The sequence below is a fragment of the Nasonia vitripennis genome, chromosome 5, assembly GCF_009193385.2.
Source record: "Nasonia vitripennis strain AsymCx chromosome 5, Nvit_psr_1.1, whole genome shotgun sequence".
Lineage (NCBI taxonomy): Eukaryota > Metazoa > Arthropoda > Insecta > Hymenoptera > Pteromalidae > Nasonia > Nasonia vitripennis.
In genome coordinates this window covers 14,336,226-14,348,595 of record NC_045761.1, presented here as the reverse complement: position 1 = coordinate 14,348,595, position 12,370 = coordinate 14,336,226, and the positions used below count along the sequence as shown (strand labels likewise).

The 12,370-nt window shown below is 34.2% G+C and overlaps 1 long non-coding RNA gene across 1 annotated transcript; it reads right to left on the bottom strand.

The window, feature by feature from the left end:
- Window positions 1–6,555: 6,555 nt before the first annotated feature.
- LOC100118794 lies at window positions 6,556–9,111 on the bottom strand. Its single transcript, XR_512685.2, has 3 exons — window positions 8,890–9,111; window positions 8,695–8,805; window positions 6,556–6,807 (listed from the first exon to the last, which is right to left on the bottom strand). It is a non-coding gene; the product is annotated as an uncharacterized LOC100118794 (long non-coding RNA).
- Between the last annotated feature and the right edge of the window lie 3,259 nt (window positions 9,112–12,370).

The following is a 12,370-nucleotide window of genomic DNA, read 5'->3' as shown; positions in this document are numbered from 1 at the left end:
CGCCTTAGGTTTAAGGGTTATTGTCTCCCTATTAGTTTAAAAACCCAACTAGTCAACGCTCTAGTTCTTCCGTATATTGACTACGCTTGTCTTGTTTATATGGACCTTTCGGATTACCTTGCAATCAAATTGCAAAGGCTTTGTAATTCTGCGGTACGCTTTATCTTTTTCCTTAGGAAAGCCTCCGAGCTTGGCCGTCGTCATTATGCCAAGTTGGGATGGCTATCACTTAACCACCGGCGCAATTATTAATTAGGTATTACTTTGTATAAGCTTTTCGTTCACAAGCGGCCCGGTTATCTTGCCGATTTATTTGCGCTGCCTAATGAGGACTTACGACGCTCGGTCAGAAATAATCCGTCTTGAGGTGTTGACACAGCACGCATCCTACGCTACTTAAGCTTACAGAGGACACTTATCTCAGCATTGATGGTCTCGAAGTGCTTGACGCTAGCGATAACATTAAACTATCTAAACTTGTGACTTTTTTTCTCTTGGATTTGCAGTACCGAGACACTACGCAAACAGCTAGAAGAGGCCTGATTATTCCTCATTTGGATTACTGCTTGTTCGTGTACCTTGATGTGTCCAAGGAGCTTCGGGTTGGACTTCAGCGTTTCCAGAATGCATGCGTGCGCTATATCTGTGGAGCCAGCCGGTATTATCGCATGTCCCCTTACTGACAAAAACTTTGCTGGCTTACCGTCGTACAGCGAGTAGATTACTTCTCCTCGTTGCTTCTGTACAAAATCTTCTTAAGAGGCCTATTCCTGTAACCTCTTTGTGTCATCATTTATATTGTATGCATTTTCCTGTTGTAACGTGATTTTGATATTTCTGCCAAGTTCGTCGATGGTGACGGTGTGTCTCTTGAAGGAGCCTATGCTCGACGTCCTCTTATTCAATACCGTAAAAAGACTTTAACTAGATCATTCTTCTGTCCAGTGGTAGGCGTTAATCAATGTCTTTTTCTAGCACTCACTTGTTCTCTTACACAATTTCACACGCTATCGGTAGTCGCTCGCTACAGTCCGTCTCACCCACGAGAGCGGACGCGTTCGCCCTTATGGCGGAAACTATCTGTCTGTCCGACGAATAGCTATAAAACAACCTTTCTAAAAGGTAAAATATTGGTGAGTAAAAGTTTCTTTAGAAAAGTAGTGAAATTCAATGTCATGTAATTGTTTTCCATATTTTTTAGGTACACGCATGCAGGTACATTATTTTGTGAAATAAAATATTTTTTATTTCAATTTTTACTTCATACAATAGTTTAGGTTCATAAGTATAATTTTAAATTATACTTATCTTCCTTGGGATTTCCAAAAACATTCAATAATTTACATTTAATCCATATTCATAAGTTATTAGAAAAATGTTAAAAATATTAAAATCTTGAGTCGTATATCTACATAATATTAAAATTCTTTATTTTGGAAAACGATGTTTTCAACATCGATTGTAATCTTTGCTTATAAACACATGGATTCATCTCGGAAATTGTAACTTTTGAATAATTTCTTTTTGCAAGCATTAACATTAATTTATTATAACTTATCTCTTTATCTCTTACTTTAAAGAGAAAAATATAATTTTGTTTTCATAAACTAATAGTACAAGTAATAGTACATAATAATAGTACAAGTTTAGATGTATAAAAATGCTAAATGAAAATTTTCGGATATGGTCCAGATCAGATGATGCTGAGGATAATCATAATAAGGACTATTTAAACCATATGATATACATACGATTTTTTTGGTACATTTGATGTATATTTAACTAAGGTAGTCCCTAGGAGCTAAGGGACGCACCCCTTAGCGCAAGACTGTAGGTTGCTCCCTTCCAGTTGGTGGCGAACTTCAAGCATATACTACTGGAGGTAGCTCTCAAGCGGCCGCGCGCGTGACCAGGCGTAGAGAGAGAGCTGCTCCAAGGTATGTGCTATCTCTCTCTAACTGCGCTCTGATTGGTTGCTCGCTACTCCCCTCTAATGACAAAGATGGTAACGAAAGTAAAGCGCCAGTTACTTCATTTTTCGACTTCATATAGAGAATATATATCACTGTAATCAATAATTATCCACAAACAATATAAATAAAATGATACAAACAAACAATTAAATCACAAACTGTAGTATATTTTAATTAACATTCTTTTAAGTTCTATTGTTTTTTATATAACTTATAAATAATAACTGCCATTCTAAATAAACCTTTGAGTGAACATCTGTGCAGTTTACTTTATACATACACAATATTTTTTCGAGACATGCTTCTTACATCATCTTTTCAATGGTCACCAACTGCTGATAGCATACGAAGACCTCTAAAATATTCTCATTTCTCCTCAAGTCTTGATGCCATACGATCCATCCTTACCTCTCATACTCGTCACTGATGCAAGCAAAGTAGGACTTGGAGCTGTTTTATCATATAAACTTAGCAACGGAATCGAAAGGTCAATTGCTTATGCAAGCCGTACATTAACTGCTACTAAACAACACGCTATCCTCAAATCGACAAAGAAGCTTTAGCTATTGTAAGGGCTTGTCAAAAATTTTTCAATTATTTATACGCTCGTCATTTTACACTGTATACAGATCACAAACCATTGACAAAAATCACAAGCGATTTTAAACGATATTCACTAGGCGTATTTAGACATTATCAAAATGAAAGGTTTAGCACGATCACTTGTTTACTTGCCAGGAATTGATGCAGATATTGAACTTATTGCTAAATCTTGTGCTGAGTGTGCCAAGCATGCTCATGCTCCTCCTAAATTCAACACACATCATTGGGAATATCCTAAAGGCCCATGGGAACGTATCCATATAGACTACGCTGGACCAGTAACTGGTAAGATGTTTCTAGTTATCACGGACGCTTATAGTAAATAGCTTCAAGTCAAGGTCACAAGTTTCAGTACTAGCACTGCTACAATCGATATTCTCGATCAGTTATTCGCTACTTACGGTGTAGCTAGCATTGTTGTTTCAAATAATGGCCGTCAATTTGTTTCAGATGACTACTATTCCGAGAAGAGGATGCCCATCAAAGGTACGCAGAGTTATCCAAAGCTACTTAGCGAAAAGGGTTGCAGTTGCAAGACTGCCTTCTGCGAATTAAGGAAAAATGTAACTAAAGGTTGTCTTCAGGGATCAATCTTCGGGTTTTCGGGATGGAACTGTGTCTTTGACGGACTCCTGGAGACCTTGGAACAGGCAGGATATGACAGTAACATCTCTCTAGATCAGGGCAAACTGTGATGGATATCACACAGAACTACTGGGCGGAGCAAAAACTCTACCTGTCAGTGACAAAATGTGGAATGATCCTCCTTAAAGGGACCGTAGACCATGAGACTTCTCCGGTAGTGAGGATCGAAGGCAAGAAGCTTAAACTTCTTAAGCAGATTGAATATTTGGGAGTTAGGATCACTTAAAGGCTAAGATTCTTCTTTTACATTGCCAATCTTACAGTTAAAGGTCAGAAGACATTTATGGAGATGGCAAACGTGGCGAGATCGACATGGAGTCTAGAATATGGATCATTAAAGGTACTATACAAGAGTCTTTTTCTACCTAGAGTAACATATGCTACCGCTGGCTGGTGGGACAAAACAAACGTCGTAGATAAAAGGAAGTTAGCTCAACTACAAATGAGACTCGCTAGAATAAGCGAGACATGCGGATTTTAGTAGTCTGTGCTATACAATTTTATACGATACTCTTGATTTTATCATCGGTAATTCGGTAGTATCCTCAAGAGTCGGTAGTGACGGTATTGACTCGGGTAGTTCCATAGGAGCTAGGAGTCGCACCTCCTAGCTCTACGACTGGAGGGTGCACCCTGCCAGCTGGAGACGAGACCACTGTTGCGACTTATGGGAGCATAAGTCCGGTATACAAAAAGCCGTGATCCACGTCTCTCGATTCCAGCAACTTGCTCCTATACGTATCCTCGGGTAGCTATATCGGTTGCGAGTTGCCTGTATGCAATGCTTCAGTGGTGCCGTGCCCACCTTACGGATGAGTATGGAACTACGGTTTCAGTGCAATATACGCGATTGCGCATTTGTCACAGTATTTTACGTTTTTATTGGATTGGTTAAGTTCATGAAAACCTTGGACAAAGACAGACAAACCTTAAAGTTTTAAAAAGTTTCGAAAATTGCTAAAAAAAAAGTGAAAAATTTTAAAAAATGTTTGTTAAAAACTATTGTATTTGGGAAAAAAATTCGATAAGAAGTTGTAAATTGTAAATATTTAATAATGTTCTTCAGATTGGTAGCTCATAAGGAATGCATTTCTAACTAAAACTACGCAAACAATTTTGTTTGTGAAATTTTCTAAATTTTTTAATAAAAATACTTTTAAAGCATGTTATACTTTTATACATGTTAAGGCTACTTATTTGCATTTTAAACCTTAAAAAGTAAAAATGTGAATGTTTGATCCGGACCCGATAACCTCAATACAGTAAAAAGATACCTTTTTATAGTAAAAAAGTAGCTGTAAAGTTTCAGAATGGACCTGACCTTCTACTAGAAGTTATGTAGAAAACAAATATGATATAATGGCTAATAAGTGGTTTCACATGCAAATTTGACACTTATAACCTAGTTATAAGCCTAAATAACCTAGTAAATTTCATGTTTACCGATACAAACACATGTTGTCTTACTCTCTCATAGACAGGACTGTTGAACTCTGCATTGACTGAGCAGACAGACACGCTTAGACGCTACCGTTTGATAATCGGTAGCGATTAGCGCAGTGCGACCAACTCAAGTTTCGCTTGCGCGCGAACGAACGAGCGAACGAACAGACCAACAGATCAACGAATAGACCTTAGGCTGGAGTAGCTTGGACAAAAATTCTCGTTTGTTGTCTGCACTGTGCCACTTTAATTCCACACGACTGAATCGACTGCTGTTGTATTTGTAGGTATAATACTTATAACTCGAGTTTACTTAGCTTTGCGGATTTACGTTTTAAATGAAAATGTTAAACGTAAAAGTTGTAGACATTTTTAAAATACAACCTTTTACCGTGGCAAACATTTTTTTCAAACACTTTTTGACAAACAACGACTCTAGAAGTGATTTTGTAGAACCAAATGCAGTACGGTGCGAGCGCAAAGTGCGAGTACCGGCTGGCATGGCGAGCGCAAAGTGCGAGCGTCAGCGGTTGTGCCTTACACGCAAAACCCGAAGCGATGCAAGGCGACAAGCGTGGCGCGCTAGTTTGTTATGATTATATTTTTTAATATTAATTAAATTAATTATATGTAATAATTAATGATATAACCAGCTATGTTTTTCGAGCATTTGAAAATGCAATACATTTCATTCTATTTTATTATATTTACATAATGATGAAAAAGGGTAAAAATTATCACTCATTTTTTATTAATCACACTTAAAACTTTTTATTGATTATAAATACATGCCAAAATAGTATATTATGTATCAAGGGCGTAAAGTGGGCTTTTTTAGGCCAAGTGTGGGGTTTGCAGAGCGAGTCAAGGCGAGGGCGTTTACGAGCCGCAGACGAGCACTGCAACCACACGAGGCCAAAAAGCCAGCTTAGCCCTTGGTGCACACCATATTTTTTATAACGCATGTACTGACTTTTGCGTTTCAAACTAACTATTTGTTTATCTCCAAAACAATTGGATTTTTTTCATGTGAGAAAGATCTGAAATGTACTAGTCTTCGCGGCAAATCTGAACCGTACTATTCTTCGTAAAGACCGACGATGTGCACTGTAATATTCTCAATATCCCATTCGTTTTCGAAAAACGGGAAAAAGCTAATTCATGCCCTCAATGAAAAAAAAGCACGGTGAGCAAGGAGGGATCGGATTTTTTCGACTCGGATAATGTTTTGAGCATTCGTGTCCGTCTTGGGTGTCTACGGCGCCCTTGACTCCCACTTATGCTCAAACATCATCCTCGCTTGAAAAATCCAATTTTCCCCCCTAGTTGCACAATGTGCTATTCTCAAAAAAAGAATTCAAAGTTTCTTAGAATTAAAAAATCAACACCTACACTGTTAGAAATTTCTGGTTAAAAATTGAGACAAATGTATTTGAAGTTTTCCCCAGTAACGTATCTGAAAAATATTCAACTACACGCGACTAAATATTCATACATCATGTAACTGAAAATTCAGCAAAGTATTTGAATTTAGTGGGTATGAAAAATGGATATTGGATATTCAGTAATGTACCTGAATCCTATAGTAACAAAAAATTCACTCTAAACGTATCCATTTCAAAATATACTTATAATTTATTTAAATAATAATAATTATAAATTTTAATCGGTGATTTTGCATACTGCACTTTTAAATTCTTGTATATATGTATATGCAACGTTTTCTTCTGGTTGGAGCAAAACATTCATTCGTCTCGTGGAGAATTGATTTGTAATATATAGTTCTGAAAAATACAAATTTCATTAATTTAGTACCTTAAATATTTGAATTTAAAGTCTGATTCCAGATTTAATTAATATGATTATATATTACTATACCTTTGAATAAATTATAAACTTTTAAGTGCATATTTGGCATCTTATCGCACTCATTGCACAATATACTATTTCCACACGATCCTCATCGACACCTTGCTAAAAGACTGCTATGACTAGAATATTCTCTCTTCATAGCAATCCTCTGCAGGTGCTGCAGTCGCGGGCGCTTTTAGAAGCATATAACGATGCTCCGATGGGTTTAACGTCGAGTACGATTTCCCACTAAACCTGGATATCAGTGACTTCAAGTCGCGTGGCTCTTCCCCTGTTCAAAAGAAATTATATGGTCGAGGGCCTGGTTTGCATCAATACGCGCTTTCAGGTCGAGGACCAGTAACTTATTTAATAAATAGCAGGCGTACCTATTAGTTACAAATATTTTTAAACGATCGATAAACTGTAACAAAAAATAAAAAATCAATCAAAGTTATAAATATTACATTGTATGTTTTTTTTTCTTCCTCCTAGAGAAAGCATTGTAATAGTGATTTTTTGAGTTTGTCTAGAAACATGTTAAGAATGTGTTTTGATATATTTTTAGTCGAAATATAGTGTTTTTGGAAAATGTCCGTGCGCGCGCGCGTGCGCGCGCGCGTGTGTGTGCGCGCGTGTGTGTGTGTGGACGTTCATATACCGCTGTATCTCAGCTTCAACTTTGTGGATTTTAACCCACCAAGGCACATTCTTTTTGTTTTTACTATAGCATAATGGGGAAAAAGTCCGTTTTTCATTTTGTAGAAGCGTTTTTTATAGCGATTTTTTAGTTTTGAGATTTCAGTTTTTTCTAATAAAGTTATTGAAAAAGTTTATAAAAGTAAATTACCGAATATGTACCTAAAAAAGAATAAAATTATTTATTTTTTTAACGCAGAGAATTCAGAATATCGGTCGTCGTTCTTTTGTTATACGACAAAAAGTAAAATTTTTTTAAACCGTTATAACTCGATATAACACTCGATATAATACTCTATAGAACTTTAAAAAAAAAGCATAGTGAATAAGAATAATGAGAACTACTTCGTGTACATATATCAAGTTATTTTATCAATTATTTCTCGAGAAAAATCATAATTACTGAAAATCTCTTCCCAGCGATAACTCAAGAAAAAAGGCATGAATCATATTAAAAATTTAGGTTTAGATAGATTTCCTTGGTGTCTTGATCCCTGTCTATACGCTGCCCATTAGCTCTATTAGATTTTGAGATATTTAAGAATTACTTTTTACAAAATTTTTTTTAAAACCGTTTTAACTCGATAACTACACTGCGAAACTTTTTACAAATCATGGTAATTAAGGATGATAAAAAAGATCGTGGGCCGATTGTCTTGCAATCAGTCCTGCCATATTTCACGGGCAAGAACCGCAGTCTAAATAAGTCTAAAGTTTCCGACATAACGACATAACTCGATACTTTTGCGATGATACACGCAGTCATTTTGCCTGTCAACCACAGAAATGTATCTCTAAATTAATATTTTAATAATAAAAAAGGAGCAACATTCTCCAAGTGATCAAAGCGAACAAACATAAAAATTCCAAAAAAGCAATGCATCTATAATCTACATTAAATTAAAGAGCTTCATAAAAACTTAGATTATATTACACATATACGTATGCATGGCGCGTAAGGCAAAATATGAGAGTTTTTTTATTTGAGTTTTCTTCTATTTTTTTAACATTTTTGTCCTGGATAATAAGCACAGTGCTATAATAAAAAAATTGTTTATCTAAGGTTATAAATTTTATTAATAAAATTATATCAAATTTTACTATTAGTATTGCAAGTTTTTCTACATAGCTTCCTCCTAGAGGAAAAGTTATAATAATCAAATTGTTCGTTTCACCCCTTTAACTGACACCCCACTCCTCTACATGACTCATATAGAGTACATGCATCCAAACTCTCAAATCGTCAAAAGAATATCATACATCCGACAGATTTATTAGAAAACATGTAATTATCTTTCACTAGCGGAATAGGAGGAAGCTAAGTGTTAATGACTTGGCAGCGGTTTTTTTTTTTAGGAATGATAGACACAAGCAAGCAATTCATACTGTGCTGCAATAAGTTATAACCACAAATATAGTAATATGATTTTACAATATTTTGAGATGATAATTTTAATGTTCATACAAAAACCAGTCTTACCCATCGCCTGTGATTCTTGGGTGAATGAAGGCTGTTGAACAGTGGCAGATTGTCAACACCGACCCAAGCTTCAGGAGTTATTGATCCGCATAGGTAACAGATTTGATGAAGCTGTCCGGCGAAATTAAGCATCATTAATAAGTCTCTATCTTCAATGAAATATTCATTATAGAGATAAAATAAACAGTGATTTACCTCGTCTACATTTCGGCCAGTATGCAACCAGCCCCCCACATATCAATAGAGGGGCCATAGTTCCTTTCACCGAGTAAAAGCTCCAGTGGCCGGTACCATATAGTCACCACTCTATTTGTAAAACGATTTTGCTCACCGTTGCTGTTTTCTTTGAATGCTCTTGATAATCCGAAGTCAGCGATCTTTAGAACGCCTTTTTTTGTTATTAGTACATTGGCCGGCTTCAAGTCTCTATGCATTATCTGTAAAGAATACATTGAAAATAATTATTTTTATTTAAATAAATTATAAGTATATTTTGAAATTGATACGTTTAGAGCGAATGTTTTGTTACCATTGGATTCAGGTACATTATTGAATATCCAATATCCATTTTTCATACCCACCAAATTCAAATACTTCTGAATTCTCAGTTACATGATGTATGAATATTCAGTCACGTGTAGTTGAATATTTTTCAGATACGTTACTGGAAAAAACTTCAAATACATTTGTCTAAATTTTCAACCAGAAATTTCTAACAGTGATATGCTTAATAGCATTGTTCATGACCGCCATATGCTCATAAAATAACAACGTAAGTTGCCCTGCATTCCTAATGCATTTCCTCATAAACACGAAAACTTAATTGGTTGATCTGGCAAACATTGGCTATTCACAAAAATAATTAATAAAAATATATACAGAAAAATTTGTTTAATAAATATAGATGTAAAAAAATCAATTGATCATTAAAAAATTTTGAAAGAACTATGAATATTCGAATTTTCAATTGCCTTCATATAAGCTATTTAATGTATAGACACTAAAAAAAAATCTGGAATTCGTATCAATGTATCAGTTTTTGTGACACAGCATCGAATAAAACAACAAAAGATCAACTTATCAAAAGATAATTTGCAGATGAATTTGCGAAAAAGTAAGTATTTATAAAGAAATTCTAAGATGTTTTAAACGTTACCTAAAACGACTACAATATATTCATTCTTATAATGTTTGGATTTCTTAAATCATTGCTATTTCGCCGGACGAAAGAAACGGATGTGAATGTGGGAATGCAGGTAGAAGTCGATAGAAGAGAGGTTGATGAAGAACTAGAAAGATAAAGAAAAGAAGAGTAAGAATGTAGAAGGCAAACGGAAATGGAAAGAGTTTTACCACGATTCCAGAAAAAAAGTCGAGAAGAAAAAGAGAAGTTAAGCCGACTAGAGAAGAATCTAGAAGAACAGAAGAATTTTATGCTGGAATCTATGATGGATAGAAATAAAGAGAAAGGACGAACGTGAATATGAGATAAATGATTCTGCTAAACCTTTCGACAGAAAGAAAGATCGGGAAAAAAGTAAATTTATAAATCTTCCATACCTTATTAAGATATCATTTTGAATGAGTCTCTTTGAACTTTTAATCTGTAAAAGTTATTCGTTTTAACCATATTCTTTGTTTACATTTTGTAAAACATCTGTTTCGTATAAATTAAAGACTTTCAATAATAAAAATTTAAGAAGATTCGCTCAAATAACATCAAAGTATATACAACAAGCATATATCAGTTATAAAGTATAAATATATGCATAGTTTTCACGTATCAATTTAAAACAAATAAATTTTGTTTTTCTTTATTTTAAAATGTTATATATTCTATTGACATTAGCTATGCGCTTTTTATTAGACATAGAATACAACTACGCATAGTTTATAATTCCCACATAACTAGTATATAATTCCGCGAAAAATACAAATGCGTTCAAGAGTTATCATGGTAACCATTTTTGGACAAATATTAAATTTTTAATGTTTACAAAAAACTTAGAAAAATACATTTTATTTCAGTCAATCCGCTTTAAAATTCAATTAGTCCTTAGATTATACTTGATGAACGTGTAAAGATCCAGCAAAAAGTACATATGCGTGCAAAAGTAATAGTCAAAAAAAAAATTGACATTGATAAGTATTTTTTTTTAGTCAATCGATTCTAATTTAGCAAAAAGTGAAACGGACATTCCTCTCTTTAAAAAATGATGGCCTTTGTTGTGAAGCATTTAATACGTGATTCTGATTGGTTGCCTAGGCAACGAGATCAGAATCGCGCTTTCTCATCATCTCATCTCGTCATAACTCATAACCCTGGTAGAAATGTTTGAGGTGTTTAAAATGAAATGTGGAAACCTTGATAACAGATAAAATGTATGTAATATTACTAGCAAGAAATTTTAGTAAAAATTAATTATTACCAAGAGTATGTAGTATTACAACATGTGTATTGAAAAGTGGCATCCTAACTAACCCTATTTGAAGTAGTAATAAAGTGTGTGAATATTATTTAGTTTTTTTTTTTTTTAATGTCAGTTAGAAGTTCAATTAAAAGAATAAAGAGTTTGAAGATATACTGTGTCTCTGTACCCAAAGTCGCCCTCGGTGAGGTTTGAGAGGTGAATTTAAAGAAAAGTTCAGTATCCGAGTCAGTAAGTTTAAGTCTATCATTATGCTCTTTGAATTGTAAAAAGGCTACTAGACATGTTACCTAGAAATATGTAACCTAGATGATTCTGATTTAACTGTTTTCGGTCATATTTTCACATCCAGGCTCATGCGAATTTTTTAATTGAGCAGGTTAAATTTTACTTATAGCCAGTTACGCAGAAACTACTATCTCTAGCACATTGTATTTCTGGTTTCTAGAATATTTTTACATGGAGTAAGTGATAAATGTTTTGGCTTTTTTGTCAATGTTTTAGGTAATTAGAATTTTGACTTTTAACAGTTGTAAGAAATTTTGAGACCGATACCTGTTTCTCCATTTTTGCATTTTTTCTCATTCGAAAACTAACAGGTCTAGAGAGCTCATATTTTGCATATAGATTTCTTTTTTGATTGTGAAAAGATTTAAAGTTGAATCGACCTTAACTGAAAAACTTTTGTGTTCGACTACAACACCCATGATAATTATTTAATCGTATAGCATGAGTTTGAATTCACATCAGTGTCGGAGTCGAAATCAGAAGTTTCTCAGTGAAGGTCGATTCAACTTTAAATACCTTTTCACAATCAAAAAAGAAATCTATATGCAAAATATGAGCTCTCTAGATCTGTTAGTTTTCGAATGAGAAAAAATGCAAAAATGGAGAAACAGGTATCGGTCTCAAAATCTCTCACAACTGTTAAAAGTTAAAATTCTAATTAATGCCTTGACAAAAAAGCTAAAATACTTATCACTTTTTCATGTAAAAATGTACTGGAAACTAGAAATGCAATGTGCTAGAGATGGTATTTTCTGTGTAACTGTCTACAAGCAAAATTTAATACGCTAAATTAAAAAATTCATATGGGCCTCGATGTGAAAATATGAATGAAAACAGTTATCATAATCATGTAGGTTACATGTTTTCTAGGTAGCATAGTAAGTATCTGTGTTAAATTTCAGTTGTATAGCTTTTTTGTAATGCAAATAAATGTCATTGTAATGATAGACAAACCCACT